This window comes from Xiphophorus hellerii, chromosome 5 (genome assembly GCF_003331165.1).
Source record: "Xiphophorus hellerii strain 12219 chromosome 5, Xiphophorus_hellerii-4.1, whole genome shotgun sequence".
Taxonomy (NCBI): domain Eukaryota; kingdom Metazoa; phylum Chordata; class Actinopteri; order Cyprinodontiformes; family Poeciliidae; genus Xiphophorus; species Xiphophorus hellerii.
In genome coordinates this window covers 15,091,518-15,109,264 of record NC_045676.1, presented here as the reverse complement: position 1 = coordinate 15,109,264, position 17,747 = coordinate 15,091,518, and the positions used below count along the sequence as shown (strand labels likewise).

The following is a 17,747-nucleotide window of genomic DNA, read 5'->3' as shown; positions in this document are numbered from 1 at the left end:
TAAAAATCTGAATAGGGTGTGTTGCATTTTTGCAACACCCCTGCATGCATGACATAAAACATCAGGGAGCTGTACTGTTGCATGCTGAAATAATGACATGATTTGTGATAAATACATATTAAACTATTGCATGCACGTAGTTGCATTTTTCCAATGTGTTTTCCAGAAACACCTTGATTCGCTCCTAAACATTTGCTGCTTCATTTATCAAAAGAATACTACCACATCAATTCCTAAAAATAAATAAATAAAAAGAAGTCACAAGATAATGCACAAGCATGACCTGCCATTCACATCTTGTTTTTCCCTTCACTCTTTTTACCAAATCTAATAAAGTTAATGAGGAGTCCCCATTACACCGGTGCAAGTGAGAGACTGGGACAGTAACAGAAATTGCTCTTTACAGGTGAAGAATGATCTTTGTTTACTGCTCCGTTGGATAGCTCTCCCTCTAGTCCTCTCACTAAGCTGCTGTAGTCTCATGCCATCACATTTCAAACTGAAAGTCTATAAATAATCACTCATGTTAATGGCTTTGTATTCTTATTTTGACAACTGATAAATGGACAACTGTGGCTCATCTCTCTCATGAAGGTTCAATTCCTGCAAATAGAAATATCAATAATGGAAAAAAAAAAAAGATACAGTCAAATTCTTGACATAGCTGCAGTTTCTTTTATTAGCTTCAAGTTTTAAAAATGAAGCAGGTTGATCAACAGATTGTAAGGTGAAGACATTCTCTGTTGCCACATTTCCAGCATACAAATTTATTTGCATTGTTGCCAGGCAACTATCCGACTCTTTTCAGCGGTTTACCATAAAAGCAAGCATTCAAATTGCTCATCTGGTATTGAAGAGAAAAGTACACCTGGTAACACCCTTTCCCTTCATCCAAAGTCTGCCTCGCATGACGAAACACTGAGACACACTGACCACTCAGAGCATGAGTAAAAGAGCTATTTAGTCTCTATCGTGTTTAATGAGACACCAAATGTGCTGACTTATCTCTGTGTTACTGCACTATTGTTCTGCCCTTTTGATAATTGAGTGGAACAGAATGCCTCGTATTGGTGTGTCACCGATAACTAAATGAGCTCACATCAAATGGACACGTCAGGATAAACTGTCCTCCAGCCCCCCTGAGGTTAAAACGGCTTCTTTTAATGTCTTGGTCACTATCAGCCTGTAAAAATAACAGCTCTCTCATTAGTTATGCATACCCCTGCCATCACAAACAGATAGTAGCAAAGAGAAGACCACCACTGTGAACTCCAGACTACAGCCTGCTGATGGTGGAAATTTTCTCTATGTGAGTACCTTCTATTTTTATCTGCAGTAATTATGGTGGCACAAAATTAAGAGACATGCAATGTTTTTGAAGTGAACAGAAACCGGCTTCGAGTTTGCATGTTTCTCCTGTTTGACTTTGTAAATAACTTGTGGAACGTACAAACAGACATTTTACTCATTTTGAACTGTTCTCAGATCAGCAAGTACATTGAAGAGCCATGGGAATGCAAACGTATAAGGTCTGTAACGGTGAAGAACTGATTTTTGAAAAGATAAAGCCATAAAAAGGGATACGTTTCCTGTTTCCTTATAATTTATTGCTAGATTGCCCTTGGCTAAGGCTCATATAGCATTTTTATCCACATGGATTTTAAACATTACAGTCAGAATGAGTTATTTATCTTCCAGCTCACACTATAGTTAGTCACTGCTTCTGCTAAATAGCAATGTCACAATGCAGTCATTTGTTGTGGGGCAATGCAGCAAGCTGAAAGGAAGAAAACCGACATGCATAGCTTGACCAATGTACTTTGAGCTTCAGGGTCAAATTCAGCACCAAACCCCATCCAACTCCTAACAATCTCTTGTATTTCCAGGAGGTTTTCTCACATATTTGCAAGTGTAATCTTGACATATCAGGGCAGGCTTTTAGCCAGTTGTTAAATGACATATGAGGAGGAAAAGGAAATGGAGGGAGAAATCTGTTACCTTGCATTATGTTACCTTCCACACTCACACTAGCACACACACTTTGATGTTCGTATACAGACTAGCTTTACTATGCCAAAGTAGAAAAGTAGAGGACATAACATTAGTCATTGTGTTGCCTTAAGAGCCTAATGTGTCATTAAGGCTCTAGTGGGACAAACAGGATTACAGATGCTCTCAGCCCAAATTAATTGTAATAAAGGTAAATGGGGTGGGGGGAAGTGTTTAATGGAAGCTTTCTGTGGAAAGTTCCTGCATTTTCAAAACGATGCAAAAAAGGAAAAAAAAAAAGTATACATTTTGATTATAGAAATTACTTAAAAAATGTGAGTTTCTATGTGGTAAACAAACCTAGTATGTTCATGTTTTCTTTTATTTATTCTAAAAAAAATTCAAGTGGAATTTAAATTCTCTGTCTTATTTCCAAACCCTCTTTAATTTGAGCTAAGAAGATTAAAACAGCATAGATGTCAGACTGAGGGGATAAAACCCTGTACTTATTTCTAGCTCCCACTATGCAGTATTAATATTTCTTCAGATCTTTTACATTTTCTTTATCTCCAATCTTTGAAATAAGAACAACATACTTTTCACAGTTAAAAAAGTAAATAAGATTATGGTTAGAAGTAACTATGGTTTCAGAGAACTATAATTACTTTTTTGAATTTATATTTCAGGTACATTCATTATGGGATGAATAATGCATTGCACATTCTGTTTTTTCTGAAAAACAAAAAACACCCCATTAAACCATTCATGCCTCAATCCACCATTAGAAATTTTTGCATAAAAAGCTGTGCACAGTGATGATTCATAGGTTAGTCAGTGTGTCAATCTCACATTAAGGTCAAATATTTACAAACTAAAATCTCTCATTTGTGCATGCAAATGCAGGTACTTATTGTATAAATTACAATATCAAAAAGTTCATTTATTTTGATAAATTATATAAAAAAATAATTCTAGAATTGCTCTTGACAGACTATTTCCAGTGTTAACTGCGGGTAATTGGAGTAAATATGGCTTACAGAAAAAGTTGTATTTCTCTAAAAAACAGAATATTACATAAGAGCAATAAAAATAACTTATTTATTAAATAAATGGTACACTATGGCCATGTTGTGTCTTACACAATTGTAGGAAAGACCACTAACTTCACAGTTGCTTAGCAGGATGGCAAGCTACAAAAGGTTGACACTAAAGAAGCAGATGGTTCACAGAGTACTTATGCAAAACTAGGACTGGAAAGTTTAGTGGAAGGAGCAACAAGAGTGGGTTAATGAAGTCCATAAGCAACAGAGGTAACTGCAACGTTGAGAGGTGTGAAAAAGTCATTTCAACAGTTTTGTTGTGATTCACAAGGACTTGTAATTATTTTTTTAAATACATTTTTAAAATAATAAACATATACGGATGTTAATGTGCTTAATCAATCTAAATATTTTGTTAAGTTAATTACAGAAACAACTGTTTCTGAATGATATGCAGACATTTTTAACCTGTCTATATGTAGAAACTTGTTTTATATTTAACATCTAATAAAAGCTTGATAACTTGGATGGTGGTTGATTCAACTCTTTTCCATGGAATATCATTGATTGTTTTTTTCCCCTCGTTTTCCATATACGCATGTTGGAAAATGCCAGTTGGGTTTCCTGGTTAATAAAGCTTCCTGTGGTGCCTTACAGACAGTGTTTGCCAATTCTCCCTCATCTATTATTTTCCACCCCCATGCTGTGCTCTCATTCAATCTCTGTTGGGGGGACAGAAAGACAGAATAGGTGGGCTAACAATAAGAATCTTGTGAAAGAAACAACTGAGTCTGTAGAAGTGGAGTTTCTTTTGTCTGTTCAGGAGAGGCCTGCTGGCTGGTGCATACTGGTGAACCAACCGCACAATGATAGTGTCAATTCTCTGAGGTCCTCGCACAGTAAATGTTGTAATCCGCAGATTTGTTGTAGTGAAAACTACATTACCTCTCTGCATTTTTGACAGTACACCTCATAAATATAAAATGTGCATTTGGTTTGATATATACCAAATGAAAAAAGTGAAGTGAGACACTTGGTTTTATTGTAATCTATGTTTCACTTAACGGCCAAATTAGAAATCCCTTTAATTTATAATATTCAATATCTTTCATTAAGTTATTTGTTTTAAATTACTGGTATTCATTTCGTATCCCATCAACTTCCTTGAAGCCAATTCGCCAAACCAAGACAAAAAAAAAAGGCTGAACCCATGATGGACAAATGAGACCTGGGTTTAGTAATTCATAGGCAATAACATGGCAAATAAAAGAAATGGGCAGATGAATCAGAGGGAACAAAATGGAAGTCAGGTGGTGCAGGAGGCACAGTGTCTCATTGTCTCTCAAGATCAATGTGTTAAATGATATCAATTCCGGCTCCATGTCAATTCAATTAGGCAGGAGTGAGAGGTACAATTACTGCCCAATGTGGTTACACTGTCTGTGGCAGGCTTAAAGGGGAAGGCAAGCTGATAACAAGAATGTGAGTGAGTGTTTTGTGTGTATGTAAGCTCCAGAGTGTGTGGCAATAACAGTGGTAACATGTTGGTAGGGCTACCAGCTGATAATGGGTAGCCAGATCCTCATTAAGATAAGTTGTGCTCTTTCTGCTGTGGTGCCACAGATGGGCCAATTTGAGATGTTCTCATTAAGTGCAACTTAAAGAGGTGCAGCGGTGGCTATCAGGCACTGTGATTACAGGATGGCCACAAAGAAAACAAACCAGAATTTCTGCAGCAAGAAAGTATTTCTCCAATAATTTGGTTTGGATTACAATTTTGGTTTGATAGGTTTTAACATTATTCAACAGTAACACAGTAGATGGAAACAGAATAATCTGATTAGGATATATAAGATTGAAGCAAAAAAAGGATACATACAAAAGTTTTATTTTTCTATTTATTTTTGATTGAATTAATTGTGTTTGTAATTTGTAGAGAAACTATTTCTCTTAATTTACTATTAACTGCAAATTATTATAAGGCATTGTTTTACTTTGGTATTCTTTTTTGAAAGATCTTTGCATCACAAATTTTGTCAAGAATTGTCCCTTGGGGATAAATAGTTAGTAGCTTTTATTCAGTAGGAACGAGACAGGAAAAGTGGAAGAGAGAGGAGGTGAAAATATGGCCAGGGGTCTGGAAGCAAACTGGGGACAAATGAGGATTGTAGCCCCTCATATGGTACCCCTGTTCCACATGGCGCCCCCAGCTAGCTTTCGTAACACTACTTTACTGTGGTATGCAGTTTTTCATCCTAACTCCAGTCTCCAGTTGTTATTCTTGCCAGTTATTAAATAATTCTTTTGTTGCACACCATAAAACTGAATGAAATACTAACTAATACAGTATAAAAATAAGACAATAAGTAATTTACTGTATATACACATATGTACAAATACATACGTATGAATGTGTCTATGAATAAATGAAGAAAATAAATGAAATAATTTTTGAAATGTGAATAATTAATTCTAATGAGAAATTTAAAAAGGTTAATGAGAAAATAAGGTCCCCATTATTATTTTTTTTCATGGGAACATTTATTTACTTGGAGTATTTATTAATTATTTATTTATAACAGTATTTATTAATCTAAGTGAAAGGGAACTGTTTTTGTTTAAAGACAAACTTGACAGAAAGTCAATGCAGCAAATACAATCAGTCACATTGTCAAGCAAGCTTAGATGTAACAAAAAAGCTTATCCAACATTTTCTTAAATAAATGTGCTACTGAAAAAAAAATATCTTTCACACTCCTAATAAAATAAGCCTCTTGATAAATGAAAATAAATACGTAAACTCATATATACAGAAAGCCCCCTGCATAGATGCATATAGTGTCTGTAGCAGAGTAATGTGAGCCTGGTGGTCTCTTGTCATTTAGACTTAATACAGCCTACAACAGCAATGTGTGATGAGAAACCAGAGTGCCTTCAGGCGCAAGCCCTCTTACGTTTAATAGCTGAAGCTGTTTACTTACTCCTCTCATTACATTTGCTGGTGTTAAGACTCCATGCCTGTCACTGGCTATCAGTATCTGGGGTCAAGTGGGCTATAGATGGTATTAAACAAAGACTTTGTTTGGTTAATATAGAATAAAAGACCAACAGCTAGGCCTGTCACGATAGCAAATTTTGCTGAGCGATTAATTGTCTCAAAAATTATTGCGATAAACGATAATATTGTTTGAAGACCTTTTTACACTGATTTAATGGAAATGACATAATAATCCATGCAATTTCTTGCCAAAGATAGATGCACTTTATTTTCAAAAGAACACTTAACACTTGAGCTGATAAACAAAATAAACAAAACAACCAAAAACGAAAATAAAATGGTCTCCATTAACAAAAAACGCACTTGAAAAAAACAAACTAAACACCATAAAGCCAAAGTGGAAATAAATACTGCAGTCAATCAAAAGAGTGCAGATTATGAAGTCTGTGTACTATATTGCCCTTCAGTAATAATTAGATTTAAATAGAGAAGATGGGCACATCGACTACCTGATGCAATAATTCACACTACATGATTTTTTGCTCCTATTTTTCCCCTTACAACAATCTTAAAACGTTGATCTTTCTAAGATTGTGTGGTGTGTTATGGTAGATCGTCCTCCGATCTAAATCAGGGATTTTCCCCGACTGGGAGCTTTAACTCAGCCTGTTGAATGTGACAGGTAGCCAATCAGAAAGCGCGGATTCCCTCCGTGCTTTCTGAGGGGAAATTACGTCGGGGAATCCCAAACAGCTGACAAGGCGCAACCCGAAGTCCAGCGGACATTGGAGATGATATGTGGAAACAACATTAATGTTTATTCAACATGCAAAGAATATAGAAATGACAAGAGGAGGAGTTGGAGCGAAATTGCTACCGCAGTTGATAAACCCGGTAACTTTTCAGCTGTTCTTCGTTAACGTGACGTAAATAGGTTCTAATGATTTTCATTCAGTCAGGACTTTACGCTGAAACTAGCCACATGCATTGCAGGTAGACTGTAGTAAAGCATTGATTAATGCTGGTTTTAAAATTAGTTCACTGGACTTGTAGCCATTATTCTGTGCCTATTGTTGGACACCACACGGCAGGACCGAACCCGATCGAACCGTTATACCTAGGATTTCTGTCGGCTAATGTGTGGTCTGTCAGGTTTTGGAAATGGGCCAACAATCGACTGACAGCTCTAAGATCGTGTAGTTTGTGCTGGGCTTTACACTAAGGAAATTAGGAAGGGAGGAGTCAGTGGAGAGCACGGAGTTGAGCCTTTTTTTCATTTAGTGTCATTAACAGAAAGAGAAAAAGGCCGGAAGAGACGATAATGCCGATAATTAAAATGACGTCGATAGTTTTAATTTATCATACGATTAATCGATTTATCGTTTATCGCGACAGGCCTACCAACAGCCTGTATAAACCAATAGTAAGCAACTATGGACACTAATTCAACACAAAAGGTTTCAAAAAGCATGGATGTTTGTGTGATTCACAACTGGAATCAAAGAAGGTTACCTTGAGAGTATACGGAATTGAGATATATTTCTACTAGACAAATTTTCAAAAGTGAGCAAATAATGCAACAGACAGATCTAAACAAGAAAATGAATTGCAAGTACAAAGAGAGAACTGAAACAAAGATGGGGTTAGGTGCAAAAATTACAAAAAAAGAGAAAACAATAAAGTACCAGATATGCCATCTGTTCGTCAATCCCCTCAGTGTGTCCTTTGTTTGACTGCCAGATGTTAGCAAAGCATATTCAAAGTGTATCTGAAGTCTGTAATTGATTTATCTGACATTAGGTTCTACAATATTCAGGCCCTGCACTGTCCTTTCAGAAAGAGTGAGCCGAGACACCATTAAGCTGTTAGTTTATTATTAGTCAAACTCAGTCCAGCTCAACTAAAATTGTTATCTCCCATTTTCTTTTTTCCACCACATAATGAAAATGTCCCAGAACCACCTGGGAAAAAGAAAAGCATCTTTGACATACCAAGCAAGCAATTCCACTTGAAAAAAGCTTTGGTACCAAGGAAATACACTTGATGTGACTGAGAGACCTACCTGGCCAGTGTAGATATTGCATTCCTAATGTATAATGTACAATTATTAATGTCAACTACTTGACTTTTAACAAATAACATCTTCCTAAATGTTTAACAAATGCTGCATCATAAAAACAATGGAGGAGCACTACTCGGGTAATTGTATAGCTGTAGATTTACTGGTGATCTAATAGTTGAAGCATCCTTAAAAGACGAAAAGCAGCTCAAGCGGAATGAAAGGAGTTAAACACTAAGCGTGTTGGACTGTAAGCCAAGGCTTTAGGTGCATAGTTTCAGTAGAATTAGAGAATAAGGTGAGGGGAAATGTCTGGTTATCAGACAGAGGAAGAGAGAGAGAGAGAGAGGGAGAAATAAAAAGGCCAAGTCCTGCAGCAGCAGTTTGGGGAGGTAGAGCAATTCTGCCTGCAGCCTCCCTGAACTGAATAGTAAGTAGTATTGCTGGGGATGGGCTAAAGGAAGGGCACCAGGAGAGAAGAGAAGCAAGAAAGGGAGAGAGGCTGAGAATAGGTTACAGAGGGTGAGAAAATAAGAGAGCAGTGCGATATCTGTGAGAGCAGAGCTGTGGGGTAGAGAAAAAAATGGGAGTCAATGGGGTGAGAGGAAGGTTTGAGTATCATTGATGTACTTTTGTTTCACTGCAGAGTCGAAAAACCCGATTTATAACACACACACACTTCCCTATACATGCATGCAGCTATGACAAGGCTGTGGGCGTGGACGTGAGATGGTTTTCAAATAATCAGAGCCTTTCATGCTGGTCGAATATTCCAAGAAGTATAGAGCACCTGAAATGATGCTGCAGGCACAGAATCGATTCAAGGCCCTGTTTTCATATACTGACAATTTGTAGACCAGAAAAAAAATTAAAAGGTTTTAAATTAACAGAAACAAATTTTTTTTTTTACACATGCAGAGTACAGAGATGTTGCATGCTCAGCATGTATCTTTCAACTCTGATGGGTTACATACATGACCGGCATAGATCCCATCTATTCTCTGATTAAGTTTATTGTAACAACATAGCATAGCCTATTATTACATACGGTGACGCGCAACTTGCACTGTATTAATAACTTCTGAATGTTTTCAAATGCTGTCATGTTACAACCACAATAACCACAACAAGTAAAATTGATTTTATTAGGATCTTATGCAACTCACTACGGTCTGTCTGTCTGTTCAGACAGAGTCACACTCTTTAACATACATACAAAGTGATTACTTTGACTCCAAAGCAGAGTTAAAACTCTTATTCCCAATATATAGGCATGGCAAGACACAGCAATGAAATTAAACAAAAACATTAAAAAGAACCTAGAAAGCAACCAAATACGCCATATTCCCAATTGTTGTGTATCATCTTTCTCTTTCTTTATGAATGCTAATTAGGATGAGTGAATGAAAATAACAGAGTGTCAGTTTGGATGCGGCTGGGACAAAGAATGGTGGCACAACATTGTCTCCTTTGGTAAATGTCAAGATTTTATTCAGCCCTTGCCCAAACTTGAAAATGACCTTATTATGTGCACAAAGGAAAACTCCTTTTTTTTACTCTTCATCATATTTTCAGCCCAGTTTTCTTTTTGTTTTGTTCATTTTTTATGTTTTCTTTCCTACATAGTAAATAAGAGGAGAGGATTCGCTTTAAAATTAAATGAGACAAATAAAATTTAAATTAGCAAAGACAAGAAAATGGGAAGCGAATCAAAGACAATGCATCTTTCAGTTGGGCACATATTTGCAAAAATAGTTTACTATATCTTTTGGACAATACATCATATTGGTGTGAAAGTCACAACAGTCAAAGAGTGAATCACGAAGAAGAAGAAAACATATAAAAGTCACACTGGTCTTTTAGTCACATTTATTAAGATCTTGTTCGAATGTGAATCGAACCTCGTCTATGTTGATGATATGGTCCATTACATGTTGTGTTCAGTTACCAGCTTTTCAACAAACTCATGACTCATTGATCAACTGGCTTCAGTGATGCATGTAGAGAATCCAACGTGATAGAGAGTCAGTTTTATCGCATGTAAAGGTAATACCAAGAAGTATATAAAGAAGAATATAAATGACTTTGCGTGCAAAGTCATTTATATTCATCTCCTTGGCAACTATCAGGGCATAGAGATGCAACACTGCCAGAATTAGCCATCTTTGCGTCTGTAGATGGCAACTCTTTGGTTCCTGTCAGTCTATTTGAATTAAAATTTAATGCATCAGTCAGACAATGCATCACATAAAGGAAAAGAAGATATTAGTTGCACCTTGTAAGTTTCAAGACCAGTCAAACTATGAAAAAAAGAAAGACTTATAATCTGGAAAATATAGTAACTTAGTTTAATAAATTATCAGCTGCCAAAATATTTTTTTCCCTTTGTTGATGTCCAAGCAACTTGAATCAAGCAAGACAATAAAGAAAGTATGTATCCACTGTACTCAATAAAGTCTTTGAAAAAGTTCATTTCTAATCATTATCTAGCAATTGGGCAGTTTATTTTGTTATATATGTATATATACATACCACCATACGTTAGATGTTTAAAGACCTGCTGAATCTGCTTGACATTCAGACCCACATCATGTTCCTTTTTTGGTCTCAGTGCATTCATACCAGAATGCATCTTGGTGTTCTTATTTATCCTGTAAACCTGTATCATCTTGTTCCCTTACAGTGCCAACTAGCTACCTACCTCACACTTGCAGCTCCAATACATATATTTTCATCTTCACGCTGCTCATTTTTACCCTCATATAGCAAACTGTGAAACTTATTATCACGTTTGAAGATAAACTGGCATCACCAGTGGTTTCATATGTAATTGAAAACACATCTGTTATTATACTTAGTTATTTAATTGCAGCACTTATTGTCATAGAAAAAAATATGGCATGTGTTGTTTCGAGATGCTAACTGTAATTATTCCTATTTGAGTTTAGAATAAATATGAAACATATTATCTAAAATAGAATAAATATTTAAGTAATAGAAATGATTGGCTGGACAAAAAAAAGAAAGCTATAAGAACACTCTGATGGCATAGGACAACCAGCAATTGCTCAAATAAAAACTTAATTAATGGTGGTCTCATAACACTAATGCATCCAGCTCACAGTGAACACAGCATTCAACCAGAAAGATATGCACATATGTGCTGTTCAGAGCTACAGGGTGTTTCCTTGCTTTAATGATCCAAGGGGAAACAGCTTCAAACGTTGAACTGGTAAAACGACTATGTCTCCCACTGTTCTTTTATGTTGGTTTTGTCAGACCAGCCAGGCAGCAGCACAAGACACTAACAGAACAGTTGCTGCTATTAGGTGTGAGGAATAAGAAATAGTAATGCCACAGAAATTCTGAATTTAATATGAGTGCAACGTGTGAGGACGGATCAGGGGACAGGACTTAGTATCATGGTGGGTGTTTAGGGATTTATGTCTTTTCAAAGGATATCTATTCTCTTTCTAAAGCCGCCTTATAAAGTGTGTTTCTGCAATCGGCACAGCTGTTACAGACCAAACAGTATTTTCAGAAAATGACATGCAGACATCACCCTTGAAAATACTGGCTGTCATTTATCAAGCCATCCTGGAAATGGCGCAGATTTAAACACTTGGGAAGACATATGAAGCTCTTAACGTGTGATTTATTAAACTGTCGCACGACTAAACGAACACTGATTTGATCACAAACTGATGAATTGATTCAGCTGTGGAAACAAGGACAAACTGGAACAGTTACTTATTTACATTAACAGACCTCAATTTATGTTGCCTGAAAACTCTTCACCTTTCTAAAAAGGAAGCTTGGTGAATGTTACTAGTGTAAATAGATTCCAGTGTGAAATAATCATCAGTTCATATAGAATTAAAAACAGACATGTATAAATAGAGTTTCCATATTGAATTTTAAGCTCAGATGTTAAGAAGTATGTGACCTAAAACTGAGGTTAAAGGCAGGAACATTTGCAGAAAAATAAGTTGTGAAGAATCCAACATAGGCAATGGTTTTCAGGTTACTTATGGAGGTTATATGTATTTTATTTTGTTATCTTTTGTTATTCTATTGTTGATTTTAATGTCTTTGAGGGATAAACTGTCCCACAACATCACATAACCCCAATTGTAAGTAAACATAAGATGGGTTTTCACATACTCACTTTGTAACCCTAACCCTAATGCCAGACTACAACTGAAATCTTGTTGCCAAATATTTCAGCTTTAGCCTCACCAGACCAAAACCCACAGTCCTAGTTAAAGTCTCAATCATTTTTTAGCAAATTGTATGTGTTTAGTTTTTTGATGGTATATATTTTTTCCTTAATATCCTCACTGGTGGCAAAGCTAATTTGGTTCCCTTTCCAGTCTTGTCACAGACTGAAGATGTGAAAAAGTTTAGGTGACTAAATATTTTTGTTGTCATTTCCTGATTATTAAAAATCAACAAACATTTTTTACTTTTAAAACAATGTCAAAGGTGATTTTTTTAAAAAGTAGTTGTTACTATTTTTTCTCCACTAAAAACATATATTCAAATGAAGTGCAGGCTTTTTTATAGTTACTATTTTCAATAGGAGAGTATGCTGCTGAAATGAGAGACTGACTTTTGAAGGTTTTCAGAACAATGTTACCAGGTGTGTTTAAGAGTTCAAACAGCACTGTGTGCATTGTATCAATTTCAAGAGACAGTATGAGGTGCTGTTTTAGACTGTACTGTTATATAGTAGAGAGTAGTTCTAATTAGTGCCTAGTTTGTGTGTAAAAAGGCCTGGTGTTCTCAAACACCACAAATCATGGCTATAAAACAGATAAGTCGGGGTCAGAATAATGTATTTTCAAGTGAATATATTTCCAAGATCCATATACTGAAAAATAAAAACAGCCGTAATTAAATAAATAAGGAAGAAAATCCAAGTAATTTTTGTTAAAAGTTGTTTTATAAGAGTTTAAAAACATATTTAAACTAAACCTTTTTTATGACTAAAGCTCAGCCCAGCACTACAGTCACTTTGAAAGCAGAACAGTAGGAACTCGTGAGCATCTGGAATAAGTATGCCCCTGGGCTGGTCAGTCTTATTTTCAACAAGGTGACAGGTTCAGATTTCTGCTGTGGGTTATCATCTTAATTATGCATAGCCCATCTGGTGCAGGTGGGCAGCTGTAGAAGTTGTAACTGACAGAGGATTGACTTTATGAATCATGTCAATACTACAGTTTAAACATAGGACTGACAAAAGTTAAAATATTGACTTTTTTCTTACTTCAAATTCAAATTTATTAAGTAATTCTAATTGAAAAGCTTTGTACAAAATCCCCCTCCCCAGTTAATAAACCAGCATTGCCGAAGCTAAATGTATCCATGTGACAATACAAGAACTTTGCTTTTAATGTGTGAAGATTAAGTAATGTTGAATTTTGTTAATAAAACCTACAAATTAAAAAATAATTGTCCCAACTAAAAAGCATTTCATTTAGAAATTATTTTTTATGAATGCCCTTCTGACATGCAGGAATTTAGTCTGTCAACAGGTTCATAACTTTGTGACCAAAGGGTGATTTTGATGCAAGTCCATGACTGGGGTGGAGAAAGTAAATCATACAAGTCATTTTAAGCAGTTCCAAACCAAGTATTATAAACCCATAGACACACACGCAAGCACAAAGGCAGCAGAGAGGAGGCAAGGCAGAGAATTTTTCCTCATCAGAGGATTTAGCTGCCATTGTCTGCTGCCAGAGACAGCACTCTGCATTTTAATAAGGGGTGCAGTTTTGAATCCAGTTGTCTTATGATGTGATAACAATTGTGGGGTTTTTTTCTTCCTTCAACAGAGTAGGGCTTGGGGACATGTCACCATGTAGCTTCACAGTTTACACATCTGCCACATTGACTGGGGTCTAGTAGTCTGTACATATTGATAGAGTGATGTACCCTGTAGTCATGTTAAGGTGTGACAGTCCTATTAGTTAGTTAGTTTTTTTTTTTTTGTTAAATATAATAATAATAAAAAAAGACTTCAGTGGAGTAGAGCTAACGAATAAGTGCAGCTTAAATTAATTGTTGCCATTAGCCCATCTGCACACACAGACTCACTGTATTGGTTTCCGGCTTTTATTAATGAAACTGAACTGCTCATTTCTGCAGGTGTAATGATGATGACATAACAAACATCTTCAGCTAGTTCTTTGTCTTCTCTGACCAAAAGCCTTTGGCTTGTCCATGTGGCTAAACTAAAAGTTTAAACATGATTTGACAGTGTTGCTTTTTCAGAAGGAAATTCTTTTTTGTTTAGCACCCTTTAAGTGCAAAGTGTGATGTGATACATCTTTCAATATAGAATGTGACAGTAGTGTAGCAGCACTTTCTATTTTATGGCACCCTTGAACATTGATTGTTCTTGGACGGTTCCTGATTATTCTAACCAGTTCACCTCATTTGAGGGAGGAAATTTGGATCAGAATGTTGAAACTGAAAATGAGTTGTTAAGAAGGACAACCTTCTCAAACATAGAAATTAATCCTGTTTCGGGAACAGGTACAGCAGGCGAATATTAAGCTTTTAGAAAGCTACAACTACACCAAAAATTAGTGTACTATTTTTCACCTAACTTTGCTCTTTTTTTTTGGAGTGTCTTGAAATTACCTGAATTGAAAAGAAAAAATTGGGCCTGTGCCTTGAAACCAACCAGCAGCCAGAACAATACCAAAAGATTGCTGGCAACCACAAAAAATACCTTGTTGAGGTACAACATGCTATGAAACATTTGACAAAAATATAATTTATTGATAAAGTGTTTATATATATAAGTATAACTCTGACCATGTGGGGATTAGAAAAAAGTGGCAAATTAAAATTAGTTAATTCCCTCCTTGAAATTCACAGAATTTGTTTGTTTCACAATTCCTGAAAAAGAACAGTTAAAATTAGGGATGCTTCGATCTGGTAATAAATTCACCTAATTAATTAGGTACTTGCATATTTACAAGTACGTTGTAAACATGCAACATACTTGCAGGCATATTACAGCAGCTACTCAGTCAAAAGAACAACTGAAACCCTGCAACTAGTTAAACAACATTTAACTGTAAGGTTCTCTATATCCTAAATTATACATGAGTCAAATAAGTCTCACAACACTGCATATATCAAATAATGTCTAGTAAACGAGGGAAACATTCATTCAAAGTCAAATGCAGGTTGCATCAAAATAAACAATCATGGGTTACTGAATCAAAACTTCCTGAGAGCACAGCTAGCTGATTAATGCTGGTTCTGATGGGTTATTTCTGACTGAGCGGAGTAATTCTGCAGAACACAGGAGGAGGGAGAGGAGATCGATTATTATTTATTTATTTTTTTCATAAATTATCTCATGTTTGGACACAGCGAAAGGTTTAATATGTGAAATCTTTGTTGTTGTTGTTATTGTTGTTTACGTTACATGCTGCGGCTTTAAGCAGACGTTCCGGGGGGAACAGAAACGTCTGCGCTCCGTATGTGAAATATTACTACCAGTAGCGCGTAGCGGCGGTTCAACAGCCAGAGCAGAACCAGCGTCTTTCACTGCCATCTCGAAGACTTGAATTATTTTCGGGGTTATTTGTTTAGCTTTCTGACCGTCATGCTAATCCGGGTGAGTGTTTGTAGTAGTGTGCTGCTTTACCTGCTATCTGGCTGCTCCGGATGTCATTTTTTTCCTTGCATTGAGCCTCGATGTAGCCAAACTCCGTCAAGTGCTAGTTTTTTAAGTGTCACATTAGATTCGTTGTGTTGATGCATTGTGTCGTGCTTCACACCGAGATAATTTTCCACCGCAACACGCAAACTTCCCCATTCACTCTCAGAGTGTTATAGTTCCACATGACATGATTTGTTGCTGCACTCTTGCGCAGTGTGAAGAAAAGAGGAGATTAGCAGCACAAGCAGGCTGAGAAGTGATATACAGGTGATCGTTTTGGTGATCGGCAACAAGAGACAGTGATCGGCGATCACCAATCTACGCTTTTTCATGGAAATCGGCTGATTTTGATTGGTGGTCGATCGATTTAGTTAAAATAAATCATCAAAAGTCCAAAATGGGTGAAGTTTTCATAAATGTATGAGCTAGTCAATCGTTTTCTCCATTAAACGTTAATTTGAATGCAAATTTTGTAGAAGCAGAGTTGAGAGAAGGCGATTCTAGCGAATATTTACAACAGATCGTTCATGTCTGAAAAGGTGACACATCCATTTTCTTTGTAAACTTAGATCCTGTATTTTTAAAGGTTCTTCAGATAACAGAGTTTTAAGTAAAATAGTACAAGCAGCAAAAGCTGTATATAGTCAAAATGATAAAACAAAATGCTTTGAATATGTGGTAACATAAGAAAAACAAACTTTAAAATTCAAGACAGCTAAGCAGAAAAAAAGAAAGAAAATAGAAAATTCACTTTTATTCTTGGTAGGTTTCAGGAACATGTATTCACCAGTGTATGTCCAGGGATTTACAAAAGATCTAAAGGATGTTTCAGTTCAGATATACCACATCTGTTCATGTTTAGATCAGATACAAGTTGGACACTAGAGTTATTTAATTAACTTTTTGTCCCAAACTGCATCTGTATCACATATTGACAGTCAAAATTTAAAGCAAAAATTATACACAAAAAACATCTAATATACTTCGAACATGTCTCAAAATAATGGTAATTCTAACTTGCTATGTTTTCACCAACTGATAGCATTTTATTAAGGACTTTTGGTGTACTTTGCAATGTGTCCTTTAAGCCAGAGTACAGATTTTATCATGTTTATCATGAATAATGTGATGCATAAATGAAAAGCTGAGGGGACTAAAAACTCTCCTGAGCATGGTAGGTATTAGAGATTAAATTTTCATTGCCCTTGACTGGGGTAATGCCTGTGAACCAGAGCTGAAGACCCCATGGGGATTAATAAAGTACATCTTTGATAATCCCCATCAGTCATAAAAATGTGTTGAGGGGATTCCCTCTGTGAACATAACAGACAGGCCTCTTTTGTAGTGAGTTATAGGTGAAAGACATACAGTCACAGTATCTGAACACATGTATTCTTTATTTGAGATTAAAAAGAAATAGGTTTTGCTATAAATATTTCACATTCACAGTGTAGATGCTGTGGTTTTTATCATGTTTCTCTGTAGAGTTTGTGAAACAGATACTACTACCTGAACACAGTCCACAAGCCAGAATTAAGTGAAGCAGCCAGGTTTAATTTTTTCTTTTGGATTGCACATGCTTCTGGGTATGTTTCTTTTGGTAGTTTCACTTTTTTATGTGATGAAACCATTCATGCTAGGGAAAAACCTAAGCAACTTACCACACTAATCTAGAATGCAACGCAAATACTGCAAGACAAACCTAAAGTTCCAGGAAGACAAGCACACTTGGATACTTGAGCACATGATTACAGCATTTAACCACTAAGCTGATGTCAGTGTAATTTTATCAAGTGGTATAGAAGTTCACAGAATTTCCCCCAGTGCGGTCCCTACTCCAGGATAAAAACAACCAAAAAGATAAAGCTGCCAACAAATCATCATTTTTATCATGATTTCCATCTTCATCCAAAAAGCAACAAAACACATGACAGAGGCACAATGTGACCGACAATGTTTGCTTTTGGTCGAAATGCT

General features: G+C 36.0%; 1 protein-coding gene across 2 annotated transcripts in view; it reads right to left on the bottom strand.

The window, feature by feature from the left end:
- ctnna2 (catenin (cadherin-associated protein), alpha 2) overlaps nt 1–17,747 on the bottom strand; it is a 321,544-nt gene that overhangs the window by 116,333 nt on the left and 187,464 nt on the right. The window contains exon 1 of one of the 2 annotated variants that reach the window (XM_032562147.1): nt 16,617–16,622. The exons of the other annotated variant lie outside the window; for it this stretch is intronic. The gene's annotated coding sequence lies outside the window, so the exon portion shown is untranslated. Of the gene's footprint in view, nt 1–16,616; nt 16,623–17,747 lie in introns of those variants that run through there. 2 annotated transcript variants of the gene reach the window in all.